The sequence below is a fragment of the Oculina patagonica genome, chromosome 11 (genome assembly GCF_052425735.1).
Source record: "Oculina patagonica isolate OP01 chromosome 11, crgOcupat, whole genome shotgun sequence".
Taxonomy (NCBI): Eukaryota; Metazoa; Cnidaria; class Anthozoa; order Scleractinia; family Oculinidae; genus Oculina; species Oculina patagonica.
In genome coordinates this window covers 8,809,357-8,831,803 of record NC_135768.1, presented here as the reverse complement: position 1 = coordinate 8,831,803, position 22,447 = coordinate 8,809,357, and the positions used below count along the sequence as shown (strand labels likewise).

Below are 22,447 nucleotides of genomic sequence, written 5' to 3'. Positions count from 1 at the left end.
GGTTAATCGAGTTAGTACTACAACTAATCTCACCCAAGAAAATTTTGAGTTGACATCGGTCAGATAATCTTACAGTGTTTGAAAATTTCCTCTCGCCGGCATCTCGACATTTCATTTCTTACTATACGACTTGCAATTCTATTTTAGTTTTGTAAGGAAAGCGGGACATAAACAAACGGATGTTGTTGTAATGAGCTCAAAAATAGCAAAGTCGTATATTGCAACTTCTTACTCAGATGTCTTGAAAAATCTCAGTTAAAATTAGAAAATGTAAACATACCAAATTAGTCTATTTTGTAATCGCCATGCACCATAACTTCCCCACGCCGGAATATTGTGATTCTTGCAGGCTAAATGGATTCTTTTATTTTACTAAATTTAACCGGGTTTTTTTTTGGGGGGGTTTCCATTGATCTAGAATATTTTTTAACTTTTTTCGAATAGTGCTAAAAATAAACGTTAGAATTGCTTTTTACTTCACGAAAGGTCTTTTTATTTATTTGAGCTGGACGTTGTCCCTTTAGCTAAAGACATGCCTCTTTAAATTTCAGGCCAAACTTAAGGATTCTCCGTATTTCTTTCGTAGACCATACCTCCGAAATCTCTTTCCTGTTTCAGCAGAAAACGATTTTTTTATCGCCCGTGATACAATCTAACGACTTTTTCGTTTCTAATTTTCTCTTTTTGGCTGAAGATTGAAGTTCCTTGTATCAAACCTATAAAACCACACCCTATTTCACCCCAAAACGGCAAAATCTATACGTAAAACGGCTCATAAAACTAAACGCCTCAAGCAAAAAGGGGAACAGAACGAGACAGAAAAAGCAGGTTATAGGAAACAAGATCCCGGGGGCTATCACATGCATTCTTTTTTGAGTTCGTTAAACAATGAAAACAAATGTCATTTCATAAGAAGGAACCATAAGAGTAGTTCCATAAAATGATGTGCTTTTCTTGTGCGAAAATTCTAGAAAAATTCCTGTAAGTGTGCAAATCTTCCGGCCAGTATGCGTGGAGCAGAAGTTGACCTATTTTTTAATATCGCTCGAATGAATAAAACCAGGAAGTCTCTGTTTCAGTTGCTGAAAGTTACAATTGCGTTTCCGCAAAATGGGTCCTGCTTAAAAATAATGCACCTGGTTTTGTGTTGTTTTTTTTTTCATGAGGATATCTATATTTTGGACTGAGGCTGAGCGCGCGTTCTATATATATCTTCTTTAATAATGATGTATTTTATCTCAGGGTTTTGTTTCTAGATTTTAAGGTAAAGCTGTTAACACCCCGCTCACAATTCAAAATTCCATTATGACTAAATTTACCGAACACAAACCAAGACAAATAAGATTAACCAACCGAGCATACGAGGAAACTATTTCCGGCTTCCTCGCGCGTACTACAGATGAAAAACTCCATGCCAGGCATCGAAATGATATCCGCGCTCAGTAGTACACCCCCTCAAGACAATTAAGGCATGGGCCTTCCATCATTTCACCAAAAACTAAGGGGGTGGTGCATCTTCTTAGCCTTTAGCCATGACAATCTTAAACTTTGGCAATGTAATAAGTTTGCAAATTTTGTCAAATTTATTAGGTTGACATATGCAAATTAGATCACGTGACCTGACTGGGTTATTTTTAGCTTAAAAATCATTTTAGGAAAATGGCACCACTTTTTATTAGTTTCTGGATGCTGCTGTTAGCTTTATGAGCTTAAGGTTATTAGGTACATCACTTCTGTGCCCGGACCTTGTGACAAATTTCAAAATAACGGTCTGAAAAAGGAAAAGAGTATTTCTGGAGGACTGGGTACTAGTACAAAATACCGTTAATTTTCGAAATTAATAAGATATTAAACAAAGTCCGGGCACAGATCTTTTGTTGCTCTCCTAAGTACTTGCCTAGTCACAAAAAAGCTAGAAGACTGATGTTTTAAACTGGTGCCATTTTTCCTCAAAGATATTTTTTTAAATAATTGGCCGCAAAAAGTCACGTGACCTAATTTGCATACGTCATTCACATAAATTGAACAAAATTTCCATACTTATTACTTTGCCAAAGTTTCAGACTTTCATGGCTAAAGCCTCAGAAGATAGACCACCCCCTAAGTTTTTTATGCAATGTAATGGGAGACCCATGCCTTAATTGTCCTGAGCCGTGCTATCCTTTGACAATATCAACTCTGCACGCGAGGAATAACTGACTTGTTTACCGGTTACTTCAAAAATTTGAAAGTTTTCGAAACAAAATTTTATGTAATTCTTTCCGGCGCAAAATGAGGAAAAACCGATCAGTTTACTTAACTCATGCAAACTCGACCTTCCGTTTTGGAGTTTCTTTAAAATAATTCAGTTTTCGAGAAATTTTTTTTATTTAGTACCGATGCATATCTTAAGAAACTGAACTCATAACATAGATACATCGTATTGTTTTGAAAAGGTAATTTGTTTTGCCTTAAAAAAGACCAACCGAGCAGCTTACATTAAAATTTGTAGTTCGCAAAGAAAAATAAACAAGAAGTAAGTCTAAATACATCGAGCGGGACATTACAATTTGATGTGGCCTTATCAACCTTAAAGGGTGTTACAATCAAACTTCAATGTATGTCGGATTTCATTTTGATACTAACAGAACTGATGACAAAACCCAGAAATTTAGTGAAACATTTTGAAGAGGCATGGCCGTCGATGAAAAGCGATTGGTTCATACATTTTCTACCAAGAAAATCCGCCAAATCACTAATAAAGAGCTCAAGTTTATAAAAATTCCTTGACAACTGATTCAGTGGAAGATAAATTTTAGATTACACTCGTTACGCGAATGAAGCAAATTAATGATAATTTGATAAAAAATATGTTAAAAATTATCATACCGTAAACCGTGGCGGTTCTGGAGCCGGGCTTTGCGCGACTGAGGCACGAGAGTTGAACTACGGAGAAGGAAAACTTTCGTCTTCGAGGAAGCAATGAGCGATTCGAACTCTTAGAAGAAAGCGGGTTTCTTTGTTGTATAAAATGTAGTTACCGACTCAGCGAACAAATATTTCGAGGGAGGGGCTTTATCCATTAAGGCATACTGGTGGATTCGTATAGAATTACCAACCAACCACACTGTTAAAAGCTTTTTCAATACAACATCTGTCAAGTGAAAAGTTATGAAATTGAAAAGCAGTGGCCCCTTTGTGATATATTGTTACTCAAATTTTCCCAGACCGCAGTATTCGCGGGAAAATGTATGACTAGTTAAAACTTCCCGTACACCTGGTTGCAGATACGAAAGAGGAAGATGCAATCGGAACTAAAAAAAGTTATTTTAGTTGACCATAACAAAACGAAACAGTCGCCCTTGAAGATGGTGAACAGTTTACTTTAATATAATTTGTAGAGTTGTCTTCTTGTCAGTCAGCTTGATAGCTCTGTATTCGTTGTGCTTCTGTTAACTTGTTAAACTTGATAGGATTGGAACAAGGCTGTTATATTAAAATGAAATTATGACATTTAACGGGGAAACATCTGCTTGAAAACAAAACAAATTATTGTCTTTAATATCACTAAAATTATAATTGGGCGCACTTTTAGCCACTCGGAAGCCGTTTTGGCGCCATTTATGTCTTTTGTTTTTTCAAAAATACGGCATATGTTAAAAATTTTGTTGAGTGGTCCGCTAATTGCTCGCGTCAGTGAATATTAACGAAATTCAGTTTTTAAATTTCGTGAAGGTAACGTTAGTGCAATTTCCTGCTGTAGTTAGTTTGAAATTGCCTTAAGCTTTGTTTCAAGAAAATAACGTTTGTAATATAACTAAAGCCTTTTACTTGTTGATGAACGCGGGACGCAGGTGCGATTTGACATGGAAAGAGGCATGCAATTATATGCAACTCTAAAGTGGCTTTGCGTAAAGGCGCCCACCCGTTATATTAACATAGGATAGTTCTGTTGTGCCCTTGTTAAGTACCTTGAAATGAAACTTGTATGACAGTGGATTAACATGACAATTGCCACAAGCAAAGCATTCATAGTTTTCGTCGCTAAACCTACGCTTTTTAGTTCGAGAGCACTAAGCCACTTTTCCGTGTTGTTATGAATTCAATAAAGTCACTATTTAAAGGTGTCGAAATGCAGTGAAATGGTATAGCACGAGAAAAACAAACTTGTCGTACCTGCATTTTCTTTGTAATTACAACGAAGCACTTTCGTGAAGTAAACATTGACACCGTACAATTATTCCGGCTTCGGGAGCATTTCAAATACACATCGTGGCTTGTATCCGCTTGTTATTTCTCGGAGCGGTGTCAGATATGGCGCTTTTTCGGGAATGAGGGACTTAATCTTATATAAGAATACCATGGGTAATAAATAGAATGGCGGAATTACGACAGTCTTACACTTGTGTTTCTATTTTTTTTTAGTTTAGACTGCTGTGTCTGTAAAAAGCTTATTGCTGTAGGCGCGATACATTTCACCTTGATAACTTCAATCGACAATGGCGCCTTCTAGTACCACTCAGAAACACAACAGCCCTGCGGCAATTATTGTTAAAACAAAACATTTGTGCAGAGGCATAGATACGCCTAAAAATGCTACTTCTTTGTTGCTATTTTTACTGCTGCGGCTATATACCGTTCCGGGAAACAAGTCTAGCAATGTTGCTGTACGCCTGTCTTACACGCCTACAGCTAAGTGTACCACGGTTACTGCTTATGCTATCGAACTGTTTATGAGAAGTGCAGCTGCGCCAACTTCTACTACACCGGTCCGGCCACCATTGCATCCTGCTATTCCTGCAGGCCATCGAAGCAAGAGGTGTACTAGTGGTCTTCGAATTCAAAACGGTTCAATGTTTTTATGCAGCTATTCTCGCTAGTCGAAAGTTTCAGATGTCTCTATTAATATACTTTACTTTGTTAGGTCGTTAAGATGTACCTCGTTAAAATAATGAAATAAAAGTTCTCTATTGTGTTGTTTTGGCCAACGGTGTCGAAGTTTTTGTTTCAAGTGGCCCGTTTTCAAAAGAGAATATGTTTCGAATTCCCTTACAGGGCTCGGATCGAAATGGTTCGTGTGCCAACACAAAAATGTTTTGTCTCGGATCAATGAAGTAAGTTAGAAGACCGATGCTTGTTTAAGGTAATTAGTTAATTCTTCAAATAGCGCTTTCTCATACAAATGTTATAAGAATCGTTACAGGCCTACACAGACTCCCTACAGTTGACTTTTTGTTTGCGATTTGCAAGTCATTGTGTCTTCAAAGTTTCGCTTTGACCCGCGTGTCTTTAAGAGTACTAATATCTGTAATATAGGTCGGTCAATTTATGCACAGATGCCGACTATCTAAACCGTTTGTTCGTTATGTCACGTTTCAACGACCTCAGCCTTCTTTCTTATTTTTTTAATTTTTCGCGATCGGCAGTTGGTTGAAAGAACTTCAAGTAGACAAACTATAGGTAAAATGATCGATAACAACCTGATCGTGTCCGAAAATTAAGGGATCGTACGGTCGTGTTTAACAGGAAGTTGAAATTGTAATCTATCCGTGAGATAATTTTTCTATTACATGCACGACAAGGCTGCTTTTCAAGCCAGTTTAAAATTTATTTCAGATTTAACCTAATTAACCCAGTTTACAATTTGTACGAGTTCCGTTTCGTTTCGATTCAAACCCCAGGGCTTTAAACAAACGCCTTTTCGTTTCCAAGTGAATTTGGAAGGCGGGTGGTTTTATTCAAGTAATCAAGAAGGGCCTTCGTGTAAATGCCTTCGATACCCGTTGCCCTTGGCCGATATTAACAACTACACGTGGTGTGAGAGTTTCGAATTCGCTCTACCCTTCGTTTTGTCAGGATTGTTCCGCTTATCCTTTGTTCAATTTTCATCGCAAAACAAAACACGCAAGGCAAGTTAGAATATGGTTAGTAAGAAGACAGTTTTCTCCTTGCCATAGTATTGAATTTTCTACCAAAAACGGTTCCGAAAAAATTTCTTTTGTAAGACGTCATTTTTGGCTTCACTCAGATATCGCGGCGTGTCAGATTTGCTCCGGTGTAAGTTTGCTTCGAGAAATTTCGTGGTACATCAAGACAATCTTGTTGTCCAGCTGATAATTTTCCTCATAATTATCACCTGCATGCAACACGAAATATTGTCATTCTAACTTGAAGTTATTAGATGATCATGTATTATCATTTACCACGATAAACAAGCGAGGGCGAGGTAAAGCGAGCTAATTTTGTTGATTTGTTAAGTTACGATTAAATTCTTTAATAAATTCTCAAATCGCTTATTTAATGATATCTTAGTTAGAAAATTCTCTATGTTAGTCTTGGAAAAGGGGTAAATATTCTCTTGCATTTTTCATGGGATTAGCCTAAAGTAAAGCGATCTTTTCTTCACAATAAATTAAGGTCGAGAGGCGGCCTTTTTTTCAAGAAGGAATAGAAATAAGAATTACGAAATTATTCAATTTTAATGATGCAATGCTTTTTCACTACAAACAAACCAGACATAACAACAACACTAGTATGGCCTACGCATTTTAGATTATTCCACGACAATACCTCACAATCCATAAACGATATATTTTTCATTTTAACTGAGACAACCGAATGGAGATACCCCGGAAATTTAAGGCCATAAATCTTCTAATGCGAGGTGAATTATTAAATTTGATAATCATCTTTAGCGATCGGGGCGTAGCTACATGTCTGAATGAAACGAGTTAAAACTTCCTGACACGATTTCCCTTTTTCTGGTTTAAATTGAAACATAATAAGTACGCCAAGAAAAACACAGCGGTATTTGTTTGGCTACTGCATTAAAACCCAACACAATTCAAGGCAGTACCTGTGTAAATGGACGAGAAGTGCTAGCGTAAAACACTCTGACAGCAAATATGTCCTTTTGAAAATCGTCTCCTAAGAACCGTTCCCAAAAATTAACTTGTTAACCGCAAAAATATTCAAAGCGTTTAGCTGGCCCTTGGAAGGCTAAAATCGACGAAACAGTCCGTTTGCAAAACCTAAATGCTACCTCTAAGGACAAATGGTTGGTCGGTTTGAAGCTAGACTTTAAATGGCTTGCGTGTGCATGCGGTTATAAAAACATTAAGAAACAGACGCGCAAAAGATAGAGGAATCTTCAGTAAGTTTTTTTAGGCGCCTACAAGACGCCAAATGTTATGGAGAAAGCACCCGAAAGTGAAATATTGGAAATATCTCCCGAATGAGGTAGACAATGTCTATTTCAAGTCGAGTGGTTGGCTTGTAAGCAGTCCAAAAATAATTTATAATGTATTTCTCTTTGATAAAAGGTTGCAATTGAGTTTTAAATTATATTAGACCACCTTCGTTTTTGTGAAAGAAGAAATCTTTATTTGGAAATGAAGCTTGAGGATACACAGTTAAAATTATCTGCCAGATTAGAGAAATTCAAGAAATTATTTTTTTTATAGCTCGGTCGACCCACAACACAGTGAACAACTAGTAATCTTGATCAAAGCTAGACAACTATATACAGTAATGCAAATTATCTACCTCAATATTAAATTAAAAGAACTCTTTCGGGGGCGAACTGTGTACATTTGGTGGTATGAGATCCGACTCAACGCCTGGGTTAGCACTTAACCACGAAGATATGGTGTAGATTGATTATCACGACAATGTTAGGAAAATGGCGAAGTTAACGAAAAAGGAAACACGCAAACTTCCAGAAAACCTTTTACAGCAAATATCAACTTGAAACGAGAGGTAGCAATTAATACTCGCGAGGGGATTATTAGAAATAATTTTTATTTAAACAGCTTTACTTGTTGCCCCCGAGGAATACAAAAGTTTGTTTTCTCTTTTTAAAATTTCCTACAAAGAGCATTTCGAGTTGAGTAATGAGCATTCGAGAGCTGTTTTCTTCGTTTTAAGTTCAAACTTTATTCTCTAACGTTAGAAGGTGAATTGATGACTTGAGGGACCATCGCCGGGCGAAAACTTGCGAATCGCAAGTATTTGCAAAATGGATGGGTAAAATTAACTTTATGCAAAATGCGCCTCTTTATTGTGATCCGAAAAAGTAATTGAAATTAGTACGACTCATTGTTAACACCTTAAACAACCGTCTTGCGCCTATTGCCTTTTCGTTTATCATGGATTTTTTGTGTTTTCTTTCCGGTCAAGCGGCTAATTCCCAACCTGAGCAGATTAAACACACATACATTTGCCGCTTTATAGCGGAACATAAATCATTTTATTACAAGAACTGTTATCTTGTTTTGAGATTCTCCACGATAACACCCACGGAAATTAATTATAAATTTTGACCTCTCGACGTTTGAAAGCGACTTTACGCTGAAGAGCGAATTTTGGCGCGTTTAATTTGCTATGTCTTCTGTTGATCGCGCGTTTGCCTAAAAGCGTGGTAATAACAGGCGTTGATTAATCACAATGGTCAGTCACTTCCTTCATATTTACGCAAAACAAGCAAATTTCATGGGTGAATTTGTTGTTTAATTTCGTCACGATGGGACCACTGAACGAATACAAACACACAAAGTAATGGTTTTGAACAAAGACCGCCTTTGCTACTCGGTGAAGCTGAACTGTTTAAAAATCGAAGGATAAGCGTTTAACGGGCAGTTTCACACGATCTAAAAATTAAAACGCGAGTTGCTTTTATAGATGGTGGCTGAGACTCTTAATGGGGTGAAATATCGTCACATTTTGAATAGATAAGTTTACATTACATCTAGTCTTAACAGTAATATCTAAAAATGATTAATTCTCAATTGACTTTTGGGCATTTCTGCGGCTTTTAGTTCGCTTTTTATTGTCCCTCCAGCACGCAAATTTTATTGTCTTGGATTGGAACAAAAATCTTTGAAAGTCACGAATTTCGTTTCCCTGCATTAGAAAGTAAAATTCTTTTAAAAGCCCAAAAGCTAAATATTAAACATGACATTTTAAATATGTGTGGCTTAATGTTTTTATAAAATGTACATTGTAAAATTTTCAGGAAGACAGCATTTCGTTTATAATTGATAATTTTTTTTTATTAATCTGGCAATTATTGCAAATCGTTTTTGAAGCAGTTTACAGTCGTTCTTTAGGAAATTTTCTCAGCCCCGTTGCAAGGCCTTCTGAAATTTGTTGCGTAAAGTAAATTAAGCGATTACAGGTGTACGAATAAAATGTTTGTCTATTCTAGTTCGGCTGGGAGTAAAATAAATGTAAAATGACTTTTGTAAAACCATAACTTGGTGAATGTTTGGAAATCGTACACTGAATCAATGAAAGCGAGTTGCCTTCCTTGAAATTTTAAACAAAAAATACTTTATTTAAAACATAACTCCTCTCTTCAAAAGGCAAGTTCAAGTTCTAGAATAACTACAATTTACTAAATATTTATGAAAGTATAGTACTACGATTACAAAAAGTTGTACTGTGTTTTACCCTCAAATGGGTTTAAAATTGATCAGCAGAATTTACTTTGATGTTGTGGATAGAAGCTCACCTTCGCTCTTGATCTACGCTTGGATTGATTTAGCGATCAGTCTGCGTGCTTTTCGCTAAAACTGAAATGAAAATTATATCATTAATTGTACGCGCTGCAGATGACGATCAAGCTGATCAGTGAATCGATTATAAAACTTCCTCACGCGCGCCAGGTCACGACATGACTTGATCGAGTCATAAAAGTTTTAATTTACCTCTTTTTCACAGCAGCTGTGTAGAAATCCCGCCAAAATCCCCGTGACGAATAGTGAGGCACGCAGGAAAAGGATCATAAAATTGCTCTGCACGTTCCGTCCTCGCCTGGGCAAGATTACTGAATGGCCGGTGTGTGCGGCTTTTAATGCGCTCCCGCTTGATTAAACCGCTGGCTCGATGATTTTAGCAACGTCGGCGCATTGAGCCAAAACGGTGAAGTTAAGAATTCACCGTAAAGACTAATAGAGACAATAGGCGTGAAAAGAGCTTTAAAATGGCTAATCTTCGCTTGCTTGTTAATGTGTTACTTTGCTTGGCCGTGAACAGTAATGTCAACCTTAGAGCGAAATTTCATTAACTTCGGAAGTTAGATTTCTGTAATAATTGCTTTCTTAATAACTTAAGTAAGTTGATTGTCATTTTTGTCGCGTAGGAGACAAGTTTACGAGCAGGTGCCATCTATGTGACATCTCATTCATTTCTATTTTAAATTTTACGAGTGTTTAACAAAAACGCGCGTACATCATTTTTCATCGATTAAAGACAGTCGCTTAAACGGTGGTTTTGTGACTACACACAAACTGCATGTACCAACATTTTATCTCATTTTAGGTAAAACAAATTTAAATTAATGTTACTGTCTTTTGCCGTTAAGTGCATTCGGATATTTGATAGCTATTTGGTTTTAGAATATGACCATTTACGGCTCTGGTATTGTGTTATTGTGTAAGTCCATTTTCGAAGTTATTCGATGACTTTAACCAGGTTAAAATGTCGACTGATGAAAAATGGTTAAAATGTCAAGTGATAAAAATCTATTTTCTCCTTAAAATATCTATATATTACCAAGCAGGTAGGTAGTGAGAATAGAGAAAAAACATTAAATAGTTTAGCTTGGATTTAAACATTAAGCCTCAAAATCACCTGCCTTTTGACTGAAAAAAAAAAGCGTTTTAGATAAATTTTCTAACTTTCTTTACTTTGATGTGGTAATTATCTCAAATTAGCCTTAAGGGGTTTTAAAATTGTGAAAATTAAAACTCGAAACTACAATAATTGCTTAACGCGTTAGGCCAATTCTTCAATTTTGCGTTTGTTATTTTGTTCCTACGGCGGTTAGTATATTTGAATCAGCTGCGACGATTTTGTATATCAAGTGCATTGATCGGAATAGCCGGTAAAATTTGTTTCGCTCTTTGAATTTCTTTTCAAAATTGGAAAGCCGAATGAACAATGCACCAGGAAATTTCTATCGATTAGTTACAATCGAATCTAGTTTGATAAGATAGAGGTCGAAAACTGCGTTTATATAAAACAAAAAATCATTTTTAAACAGTACTTTCAAACGAATATGCTAATAATCTAAGACGATTTCAGCTCCTTATCGGATATGTTTATAGAAGAAAGCTTCTGTGCTCCTGGTATCGTTAAATATAAATTAAGACATATATGAAGACCCTAAAGCCGACAGGCATTATTGCCACAGGCGGTGTAATAGTCAGCGAAGCGCGGCAGATATAAAAGAGAATTTGTAATTAAAACTTGTAAATTAGAATCTTTTCTCTAAATTTAAAGGAGACCTCATTGCCGACGGGGATTTAATTTTCCTGCTTTGTAAACTAGAAGCGGCGTTTGCACCTTTTTTAAGAAATTGTTAATACGACTTAAACCGAAAACACTGAACGATCAAGTGTTGAAGTTTCGCGCCAAAACCGTCCGTCAATCTGAAATTTGGAAGCCACAGCAATTTTAACATCAACATCTGCAAATTTAAAAAGATCTAAACACTCACAAGTTGGGCAAAAGAGCAGGCAAAAAACCCCTAAGAAAACCAAAAATATTAATCATGTTAAATTTGATCATATAAAAAATGTTTGATTCCGGAACATTTTGTTTCCACAAAATTATCGTTTGTTTAGTCAAAAACAACTTTTTAAAAATAATTTAATCTGTATGAGATGATCTTCCGACAAACATATGTAATTTGATTGGTCTCTTTGCAACATTTATATTTCTCTTTACATATATACCCTTTAAACGGTTATACAATAAATAGGTTTTATTTCTTAAAAAAATTCTCAGGAACGGGAGCAATAAATGAGCACGTTCTTAACCGATACCCCTCTGGTAAATACGAAGTGTCAATGAAATAATTGCCGTATTTCATGCCATGCGTTTGACACGAAAAATGTCACAAGCGAAATTTTCAAATTGCGTTTGTTCAGTTAAGGTGTAGCGAAACAAAAGGTGTGAAACTGTTTTCACACTTTAAGAATTCAATAATAAAGCCCATTTAACAAAAGCAATAAAAATTCTTCATAACTCTGCCACTTATCACTTTTAGGATTGTCTCCGGCGGGTGGATTTAATGACTCTGATTTCGTTTCTCGTTCAAAGAAACCTGTCTAGCGCATAATTCATTGGCTTGAAACAAAAACGACAGAGTGCTTCGTTTGTATTCGGTAATCTTGATAAAAATTCGGTAGTTACATTGTAAGCTTTTACATTGTCCGACATACACAATACAGGGAACCACGTGCTGCAATACTGGGCTAAATTAAAACCGCATAAAGTCAATAGTTATTCTTCATTGACTGTAATAAAACACAATACGCTGAATTCTTCCTCCTTTTAATAGCTAATAATCCACGCAAAATTGTTCCGGTTTTCGAAAAAAGTAGAAGCATTAAGCGTTTTTAATCGTACCAGGGCTGAATTTTACAATAACAGTTATTTCGATTTAGGAAACCGCCCATTCGCTTCCCACACTATGTTAGTTTACTAGATCATTGAATATTAGTTGTTTGTTTAGAAAAAGATATTAGTGTTTGTTTAGCCGCCCTGTCTGGTTTCTTGTGTACACATTCATTTACAATTTCGCTCATCTAGAATGACGGAGAAGGGTGCAAAATACCTTCAGCTGGGTTTGTTTTACGCAGATAGCTCTTCAGAACTTCGCATGGGAACCTCTAGCAGTGTTTGAACCTGAAGGCGGAACATCAAAGCTAAACTTCTCGTTATGTGTTTCATGCTAATTATTCCCTCGTTACCACTGAGGTCTCATTAAGAGCGATTTTCTCAGAAATAGAAAAATGCTATATTTTCCAGCCAAGCAGTTTTTGACCTTTTTGTTGCCATGCAGTGTTAAATTCTTAACTTACATATCGCAGTAAGAATCTCGGAACGAATCATCTCAGCGTTTAGTCTTGATTCTCCGAAGGTAAATTACAGACAATGTATGGAAAAGGGTAGGGAAACTTAGTTGCTGATCTAGAAATTATAAATTGTCAAAAAAAGAAACGCCATCCAGACAGTTGTTGTAGCGACTGATTCTGGCACCGTGTTCGGCCCGACAGTTTTGATGGTTTTTAACGTATTTTCAACATAACTATTTGTGTGTGTCACTCGGCTCTGTGACAATTTCAATCCATTTTACAACCTATACCAGTCTGTTTTTGTCGTTGAATCCGGCGCCTAAGTCAAGTTCTCACCATATTATAAGAGAGAAAGTAGCTGAAAAGAGCATCGACCTAAAAAAAGGGGCTTTTATTTCCGTTAAGCAAGAAGCCGAATCGGGTGGAACGTCGCGGCAATCTTTACGGTTTACCGGGATGAAGCAGTCAAAGGTTTCATGTCGCAAAATCAAGTTTATAATAGCTGAAGGCATTATTCACATACGATCGTCACCACACTAGTACTCAATGAGTGAATTGTAGGGATGTTAGATAGGCACTCGCTCAGATAAGCTGAATTTTTTTAAATGCCAGGTTTTCAACGCAAAGTTTCAAGGACATACAAAAGAGGCGTCCATGCAAGGATTGAGTGCAGCACATGTGTGAGCTAACCTTGGCTTGCCAAAACGACCCGCCTTTGATAGCAAAATATTACTGCAAAATATTATTACATAATATTATATTTGGCTCCTTGACAAAATAAATGTTGCCTTCAAATTCTTAATAAGTTATGGAGCGTCAAACTCGTGTTTACCCGAGAGGAAATCTAAATTCAGATTTACATGCGAATACATTGGCACAATACAGCACCGGGTTGCAGTGTCTCCAAACTTTAGCGCAGTTTTTGGTTTGATTGTTGTGATTCTGTTTAACATAATAAAATCGTTGCAGTATTGTTTTCTTACCTGTTTCAACCAGTTTGCTTCTGTCTCCGAGTTGATGCAAGGGAGGAGAGAGGCGTGTTCTAGTGGGTGGGAGATTTTAGACATAAAACTTGGCCTGTTGCACGCGCAAAAAATGCAACGACTAACGAAAATTCGTATAAAAGAGTTTGAGACTGGGCTTAAAGTTTTAACCAGACGTTTGAAAATCTACTTGCCTCACAGTTATACTTACTTACTGTGGATAATTGTATTCTCTATTGTTATCGTCTATTATTAGAAATGTTCAGCATAGGGTATTGCCATTTGAACACTGACTTTAAAATTAAAAATTGTTTTACCCACGGTATATTCTCGTTGATTTGTTGAATTTGTTGTCAGGCTTGTTAATGGACAGCAGCTCTAAAACGTTCGCACAGCGTTGATCCCTTCAATTTTTCAGTCACTTAACTGTTACTGTCTCTCAGTTAAGACTGACACCTCTATAAAACGTGCACGCTGACTACGTTCGGTCCTTTCAAAGTGTACACGTGGGGTTGATGACTGTAACACTTCAGTCGGTCATTTAACTGTACCAAAATGTCTCTCTCTCTCTAGATACACGCTCTGAAATCTTCATTGACAAACACGTGTGAGCTGAGATATGAAATACCTGTTTTAAATTTGGCAAGTATTTTCGGTGTTATTGTGAGGTAATCTGGCGAATAAAGAAATACTGTGTTTACTTTGATTTAAGTGAATAACCGCACAATCGCAGCTAAACTTACTAAAATTAGCCAGTTTCCAATCTCAATTTTTTTTTTCTAAATACCACACAAACAGCACCCATGTAAATTACCACTTATTATCTCCCATTTGAATGGGAGGATACGAACACGTAAGCGAAGGGATTCATTCACAAACTTGAAAAAATTGGCACGAGGTTTGAATTTGAGGGAGGCATTGTTCAGGTATTCTATTTTCTTCACAGCCACTTCAGTGTAAACTAATAATAAAAGTTCTCTTCAAAGAGTTTTTAACTACCCCACAAGTGACGCTCATTAGCAGATGCGGCCACTGTATTTAAAACATTATACATTCTTTTCTACTTGGCCACATACTTAATGGATTAAAATACACGAGTTTGCAATTGAGGCCAATTTGTATTTATTCATTTGACGATTTGAAGTCATTTATGACACTGATAAATTTCAAGGACTTATCCTACACTAGACTTAATAGCGTACCTGTAAGACACCAAAAGGTCCGAAAGCATTTCTGCTCTGCATGGTGAAACGTCTTGCAAATCTAACAGTAACGGGTAATTGTATCTGCCCTGCTTATAACAGCATTTAATAGAGTGACATATACCATTTGTTACACGAGTTAAAAAATTGCACATTGGTATTACAAGTCAAATAATGCGACCCGTTCGAATGAAACTTCTTTTGTTGAGGTAGCCAGGACCTCTAAGGTACGGTTCATATATATTAATATAAATTTTACAAAGTGAAATATTAAAGGGAAAGCTGTAATGAAATGAAGGCATTAAAACAAAACAAGTTAAAAAAGACAAAAACATTCGATCCAAACATATTATGAAAAAACATCTCCATTTTACTTTCTTTATGTAAAAAAAGCTACCTACAATTTTAACCTGCTTTCAAACAATTTTAGCTAACTTTCTCCGAGATCTTAGAGCATGAACGTATCAATAAAAATCTTTGATTTTAGGCAATATGTAAGACGCTTTTTTTTAGTTTTTTTACTGCTATCATCAACTTAAATCTGTTTCAGTTCAAAAATCTTTTCACAAGCTTTACTTGCCTGATGAGCTGCCGTACTTGTTCACAAGGTAAGAGGAAACAACTGAGACGCGCTTAAATTAGTTCTGAACTGCACTGCACTTCTTCACCATGCGTGATCAGCGAGGGAAAACTGATTTCCATTTCTTTGTTGTGTAAAATTTTCTGGCTGTATACGCAGCTGAAATGGCTTGTTTATAAATATCTATTTTATGATTTCGCTTTTTCATTGTATTCGCGCAGGTACTATACGATTGATTTGCTAACATACGAGCAGCAACGTATTGAAAAGCATTCAACATTCAACAGTCTCTACGGGCTTATATCACCTGTGCGGGCTGATACGAAAGGCCGACAACGAGATTTGTCACAACTTCAATCAGCCATATCATGTATTCATTGTGTGTTAACTCAGCTGTAGATATGTGGGTGATATATCAATTGTTTGGTGGAACAGTTTTTTGACACCGTTAGTGCCGCACTGTGATTGTGTTCATAACTCAGTCAGTATAAAGAATTCAATCATTAAAATATAATGATGACTCTTTTCAGTTCCACCATCAATTCTCCTTTCTCACTCCCTTACATTAGTTGTGAAATTTGTTCTGAGAATTTAGAATTACATTAAGACAATACTCCCTAGTTGGCGAATTATTTTTATTATTTTCTTCGCCTGTCTGTTTGACACAGTATTTACATAAAAAACCGTATTGTTTTGAATTAATTATATGGTAATCACAACTCCTTCAAAAAACGCTAGTTGCCTGAATTATGGACGATAGAGGAAATCTCTAAAAAGCGTCAAGCCAAAGTTGGTGATTTTTCTTATTATCTTCGCCTGTCTGTTTGACACAGTATTAATATCAAAAAAACAGTATTGTTTTGAACTGATTAAATGGTAATCACATCTCCTCCAAAAAGTGCAGGTTGCCAGTTATTGACGCTAGAGGCAAATTCTAAAGGGGCCCAAGACAAACAATTTAAAGCATATTTATGCAAAATAGAGTTTAGTGTACATCAATCCTTTGACAATGGCGGATTTCCTATCACCGTAAAGTCATTAAAAGTTACCTAATGAGAAACGTTGACAGATCTGTTGCTATGTTCAGCCTCTTTAAGAAGACAGTCAAACTTAATCTTATAAATTACTATCAAAATAGGGACTAAATGTTGTTTAAATTCGATTTAATGGGCAGTGCATATACCTCCTACATGTACAGTTCTTGACAGAAGTCCTAACGTGGAACATAAATAGGCAAAAGGAGCTGAAATGTTATGTAATATTACAACCGATGACCACTGCCCCTGCCCTAAGGAATAGTAAAGACCTCGGCTCAGACGCAAAAAAAATGTAATGGGGGTGGGTAGAAAAAGGATTTTAGGCAGAAAATCAATATTCTTAGATTATAGAGTATGACATTTTCGTTTGTGCGTAAACCATACATGTATTACATGTACCGTTCATCGAACTGTCATAAGCATCGAACATTTGGCGGCTAGTGCAGGTTTTATCGTTTTATTAACTAGTTTTTCCGTTTAGAGTAAGAAAGAATTTTACACGGTTTATTTAAAAACATATAACTGTGTCGTATTTACAAATTTTGACATTTTCAAGACACAAAATTTTATTCTTTTCAAAATCTCAGCCTAGGGGAAATTCTGAAAATATTTTTAAAATTTCGCAAATTTTAGCCTCGATATTCTTTTAAATTACATGCTTATATGTACAACTACCTTGATTCCCCGTAGGTGCGTCTCGTTGAATGAATTAGACATTGTAGTTGACTTTTTTTGGTTTTGGTTACTGTTACCATCTGTCTGTTAACAATGCATGTTTTACTATTATTATTAGAGTGATGTTTACGACCATCATCATAACATAATTTTGTGAAAGAGCTACGTTACAATATTTTAAATCATTTTTCTGATGTACAAAACTTCTTTCAAATTATTGAAGACCTCAAAATAATAGTTTTCTTGAGAAGAAAGGCACCAAAGAAGTAATAAAGAGCCATACAAAAATTCAAAGATGACTAAGACTAAAGCAACCTCGTTCCCAGGGGTTGAGACTAAAGAAGATTAAGACAAATTACGATCGACAAAAATGGCCATTTTTTGTTCAATAGTAGACAGGCTTCATTTGTGGTCAATTGTCACTAAACTGAATACCCCCAAACAAGCACTTCAATGTGTTATTTTGAGCTCTTACTTTCAAACCAAGCAGAGAAAGAACGAAAAATGCGTATTTATCGAATGCATTATGTAAGAGTTTGTTTGACAGAAATTAACAACCCGCAAAGAGAGAGAGTTTTTAGGCGAAATGTTTCCAAAATTTTAACATGCGCATTCGTGGACTTCGAACTGCCCACGAAATTCAAACAAAGAATTGATTTATACTTTAACGCCTATTTTGCTTATACTACTGGTAATTCGCATGCATGCTTTAATTGCACGACCTAAGTTTTGATTTCCTGCCGTTACAAGATTCACAAGGACTGAAAATAGTACAGTAAACCCTAAAAAAGACCACAAAATGTTGAACGCTGCAGTGTAACCCTAAATGTCTCGAACTCCAGGATTTCACGAGCCAATTACTGTTTCCCTTGGAGATTCGGGAGGAATCGGGATTCCACGTACAACAGATAAGATTTTTGTGCGACATTATCAGTGGAGCATTAAAGTGAATCAAGAACGAAAATAAGAACACGACATACTTAAGTCTACTAACCTCGTTTTTTTCTTCTAGTTCAGCTCCAGTTCTTTTTGTTGTCTTGGACTAAAATCCAACTCTCACGCGTTTTCACCTTAAGGTTAAATGAGATTAGAAACCAAGTTACTCAATTGAACTTAACAGACACTACCTATAACGAAAGCGTTGTAATAAGCTCCGTGTTAAGAGTGGTTTGGTCCAACTAAACTTCATTTAAGAGGGCACTTTAAGAGGGAGTTTTATTGCACTTTTGGTCAAAACGGTCCTAAAATTATGGCTTTGTTCCTTCGCTCCTAGAATACCAAAATATAGGTATCAAGTGAATTGTTAGAAAGAAAGGAAAATGTAATTAGTTTTTAACAGTTTCGAAGACACAAGAACAGCATCTTAAATAGTCTGCTCGTTTTTCTCAATTTGAGATCAAAACATTATCCATGTATAACCGATGATAACACTCCTTCTATAGCTTCAGTCCAATAGTACGTTTTATATAAAACACCGCTAGACTATGACTTTAGGTTTCCATTCGTGTAAATATATTTTTGGCTTTTGGAAATCATGTTCTTGATAGCACCCTGAGAATACAAGAGAATAGAATAGAAGACGCTGTTCAATTCTGGTGCTCGAGTGGCCTTCGCATCGTAAAACGACGAGATATTCCTCACCCCCTAACAAGGCCTACTTCTTCTACAAACCTAAACCTCTCTTGAATACAATGAGTCGTGGCATCGCCAACTTTGTTTTATATTTAACAATAATCAAAATAAAAGTGGATAACAGGGCACTTCAAATTAACAGGTTCCGTGCATGAAACCTTCCGCTAGTATAAGCAATGTAGTTCATTTGGACTCGTTTCTAAAGCAGTTTACTTTAATTCCTAATGTACAACGCAGTAGAAAACACTGTTATTTTTATTTCCTTGTGTTGCTGAACGAGGATCACTTCTTCTCCTTTTTTTTTTTTTTTTTTAAATATATTTTTGCGATACAACAATGATCAAAAACCAATGCTACCAAGAAATCACGCCGGGCGCTTTCTTTAACCTGAGCACAAACGTCGACCTTATAATTTTTCGTATTGGTTTTCATTTGTTTTCGTGTTATCGCTGTTATTAAAGAATCACTTTCAGACAAAATTAAATCTAATAATTTTTACACGTTACAACCACAATTGAAGAATATTAGAGCTGTTACTTTTCCCTTTTTTCGTATAATACTCATGTTCATCATTACAAATCGATATTCATTTCATTACTTGGTTAGAAGAAACGAGAGAACGAAAAGCAAACCCATTAAAAGTAGTTCAGTTTACCTTCACTGTCTTCTGATTGTCTGCTCTGCGAATACGCGTGATGGTTGAAAATCCTACGTGTCCTCTTTTAACTACTCGTCGCACTGGTTATAGCCACTTTTTTCACCTTTGCGACGATGGATTTTATATATTTCGTGTATAACCTAAGCCAGTATTTCCTTTGTTCTTTTATTTGCTTCGCGATTCCACGAACGCGTGAAAGTCCATTGTTCTTTTCATTGGAGCTGACGCCTTATGTTTGCATAAAATATGAAACAAAACCACACTGTGTTTTTCATAGAAAAACACAACTGCAATTTGCTCCAAAATCTCTGCGCAAACAGCCTGACGAAATGTCCGTCACTCAGGGATTTTAAGGCGCCTTTTTATACTGTTTTTAGTTGGTTGAGAATAGAATGATTGCTACTTTTATAAATCAAAACATCGGAAAAGTACCTTAAGGCGCCCAGAAAACTGACAAGTTTCTTAACTGTTGAGCCATTATCGAAAATCGAATTTGATATTTATTCTCTCGAGTGATACACGGACTTTCAAGTGTAGTGACTGAAAGAGGCATGGATTGCGAGCGTTCAGCTGAGTTGACAAAGCTGATTTTTAAATTCGACATTTAATGTTGCTTGAGTAAAGCATATCACTCCTTGTTTTGTTAAAGAGATGGATCAATGCAAATCTTGTCAACAAGAGTCTGAGCAATCTTACAAAACCAGTCATCATGGCGCAAATTATTTCATCCTCTGTATTTTTAACAAGAAGCCGTGACTAATAAATTATGTAACTTTACTATTCGTTTAGAAGAAAACACTGACTTGTATTTAGTAAATGGTACTTCAATTTGTGAGTTTCAAATATGTATTTTTTAGATTTCTGTAACCTGGCATTTTTTTTCAATCGTATTTTAATTTTCTATTATCGAAGTAATTTGTTAAAGGTAGAAAATTTACAGCATAATAAACAGTACTATACTATATGTTTGAATGGTCTGTTTCGTCTACAGTAAAGAGTGTGCTTACACCAAAACTGTTAGTAGATTTACAGATTTATAACAAAAATAGAAGAAATAAAAATCCTTTCGTTTCTGTCCAATTCTTTTGGCGGCAGTAGCCTTATTCGGCAATTGCTGCTTACTTTTTCGTTCCTTACATTAACCTCAAAGCCAATGCCTTAGTGATCATTTAATGAATTCTCCTGACTTGAATACGGAATTGTTATTGATATTATGAAGCTAACAGAGTCGTCTAACTTCTAACGTCTAAAAATTGGCAAGCGATATAACATTTTACATAAAACAAGCCTGAATTTTAAAAATAATTCGAATGTCTGTAATCTGCTCAATGAACTGAAAAAATAACCTATTTTTTTTAGCTTGCGTGTATATTTTTTAATTCGTCAACCTTCTTATTACCTCTAATGTATCAAAATATTTGTAGTGGTTAAAATATTCATTTCACGTCCGTTTCACTGCCCCAGTACTTCAAACTGCTCCTCTCAAAAAAATTGGGTTAATACATTCAGATGTTAGAATACTTCTTTAAAAATGAAACTTAAAATACTGATTTATTTTTCCCTTATTTCTGATCAAGTTATTTTGATCGCTGGCTAAAATGTGGTATATTTATCTTAACTCGAGAAACTTTCCTTGTGTCGAAAATACTAATGGATTTATGACAACTGAATTAGCTCCAAATCAATTTAACTTATTGTCACTTTTTTTCGAGGAACTTAATTTTCGTGATTTTGAAAATCGCGAAAATTAAAAATCCCACGAAAAAATGGTTCTCGCGAAGAATAACAGCGCGAACTTTAATAGCTTTTCTATAATTCGTTATGGTCAATCAACGTTGCTGTAAGTTTACTACATAATTATTTTGGTACAGTCGTCTACTTTGTTACAAAGGAACATGTCAAACTGTTTAAAGTTTCCTTTTGTTATATGGTTTTGCTCAGTGTCATTGGAAACTATTGCTGTGGAAAATTAAAATCAGTTGTGCCAATTTTGAGACTTACTGTTTGTTAGTGCAGACCAGTATTTTAACAATTTTGCGCGAAATTTAGTTCTTTTAAACGTATTTTTTGGCCAAATTGCAAAATTTAAGTCCCGCGAAATATGCCCGTTCCAATTTCTCGAAATTAAGTTTCCGCGAAGGTACTTCGGCCATTCCTTTCAATTTTCAATGACAAAAGTGATGCGTGACTGCCTGCATGTCCTACAAAATCGAACATTTAGAATTTCTTAAAACAACTTAAAGTCATCTGTGAATTTCTCATGATTTTCAAATGCACTTTGCAAAGTTATTTAATGCATTAGAGTCACCTGGTGGAATAAGTGCATTTGGTGAAACCTGATAGAGGTGACAAGCCGTTTATTTCCCAGCAAGACAGGCTGATAGCTGATATTTTAATTGGTTGTCAAGAATAGCTAGTCGAATTGATTGTTTAAGTAATTTTGTAAAGAGGGGCGGATTAATGATACAGAATCTATAGAACTTGATAAGAACTTTAGAAATCATTTCACGTAACCCTTTAAATCGATATCGCAACTGAAGCCAACATTAAGTTTCTTTTAGCAATATTAAATAGTCGATAAAATATCAAACAGACATGTCACGATGACAAGAAAATTAAGCTAAATTCTGAGAAATCACGAATTCAACGAAATCTTTTGCAATCAGTAAGGAAAATAATTAATTTTTCACAGTTAGTCTAACTTTGCAAATAACATTTGCGTGTTGATTTTAAGTTGAATTTAGTAGATAACAGAAGGTAATTACTCCATGCTTTGTTTTAGATTTCACTCCAACAATTTACGAAAGCGAAGTTACAAATGTATTCTTGGGAGTGAAA

General features: G+C 35.7%; 1 protein-coding gene across 8 annotated transcripts in view; it reads right to left on the bottom strand.

The window, feature by feature from the left end:
* LOC144630525 (doublesex- and mab-3-related transcription factor 3-like) overlaps positions 1 to 22,447 on the bottom strand; it is a 69,907-nt gene that overhangs the window by 3,676 nt on the left and 43,784 nt on the right. Inside the window, exons 1-2 of one of the 8 annotated variants that reach the window (XM_078488881.1) lie at positions 18,314 to 18,375; positions 9,491 to 9,545 (exon numbers count right to left, since the gene is read on the bottom strand). The exons of 1 other annotated variant lie outside the window; for it this stretch is intronic. The gene's annotated coding sequence lies outside the window, so the exon portion shown is untranslated. 6 more of the 8 variants (XM_078488879.1, XM_078488882.1, XM_078488880.1 and 3 more) reach the window with 6 other exon arrangements.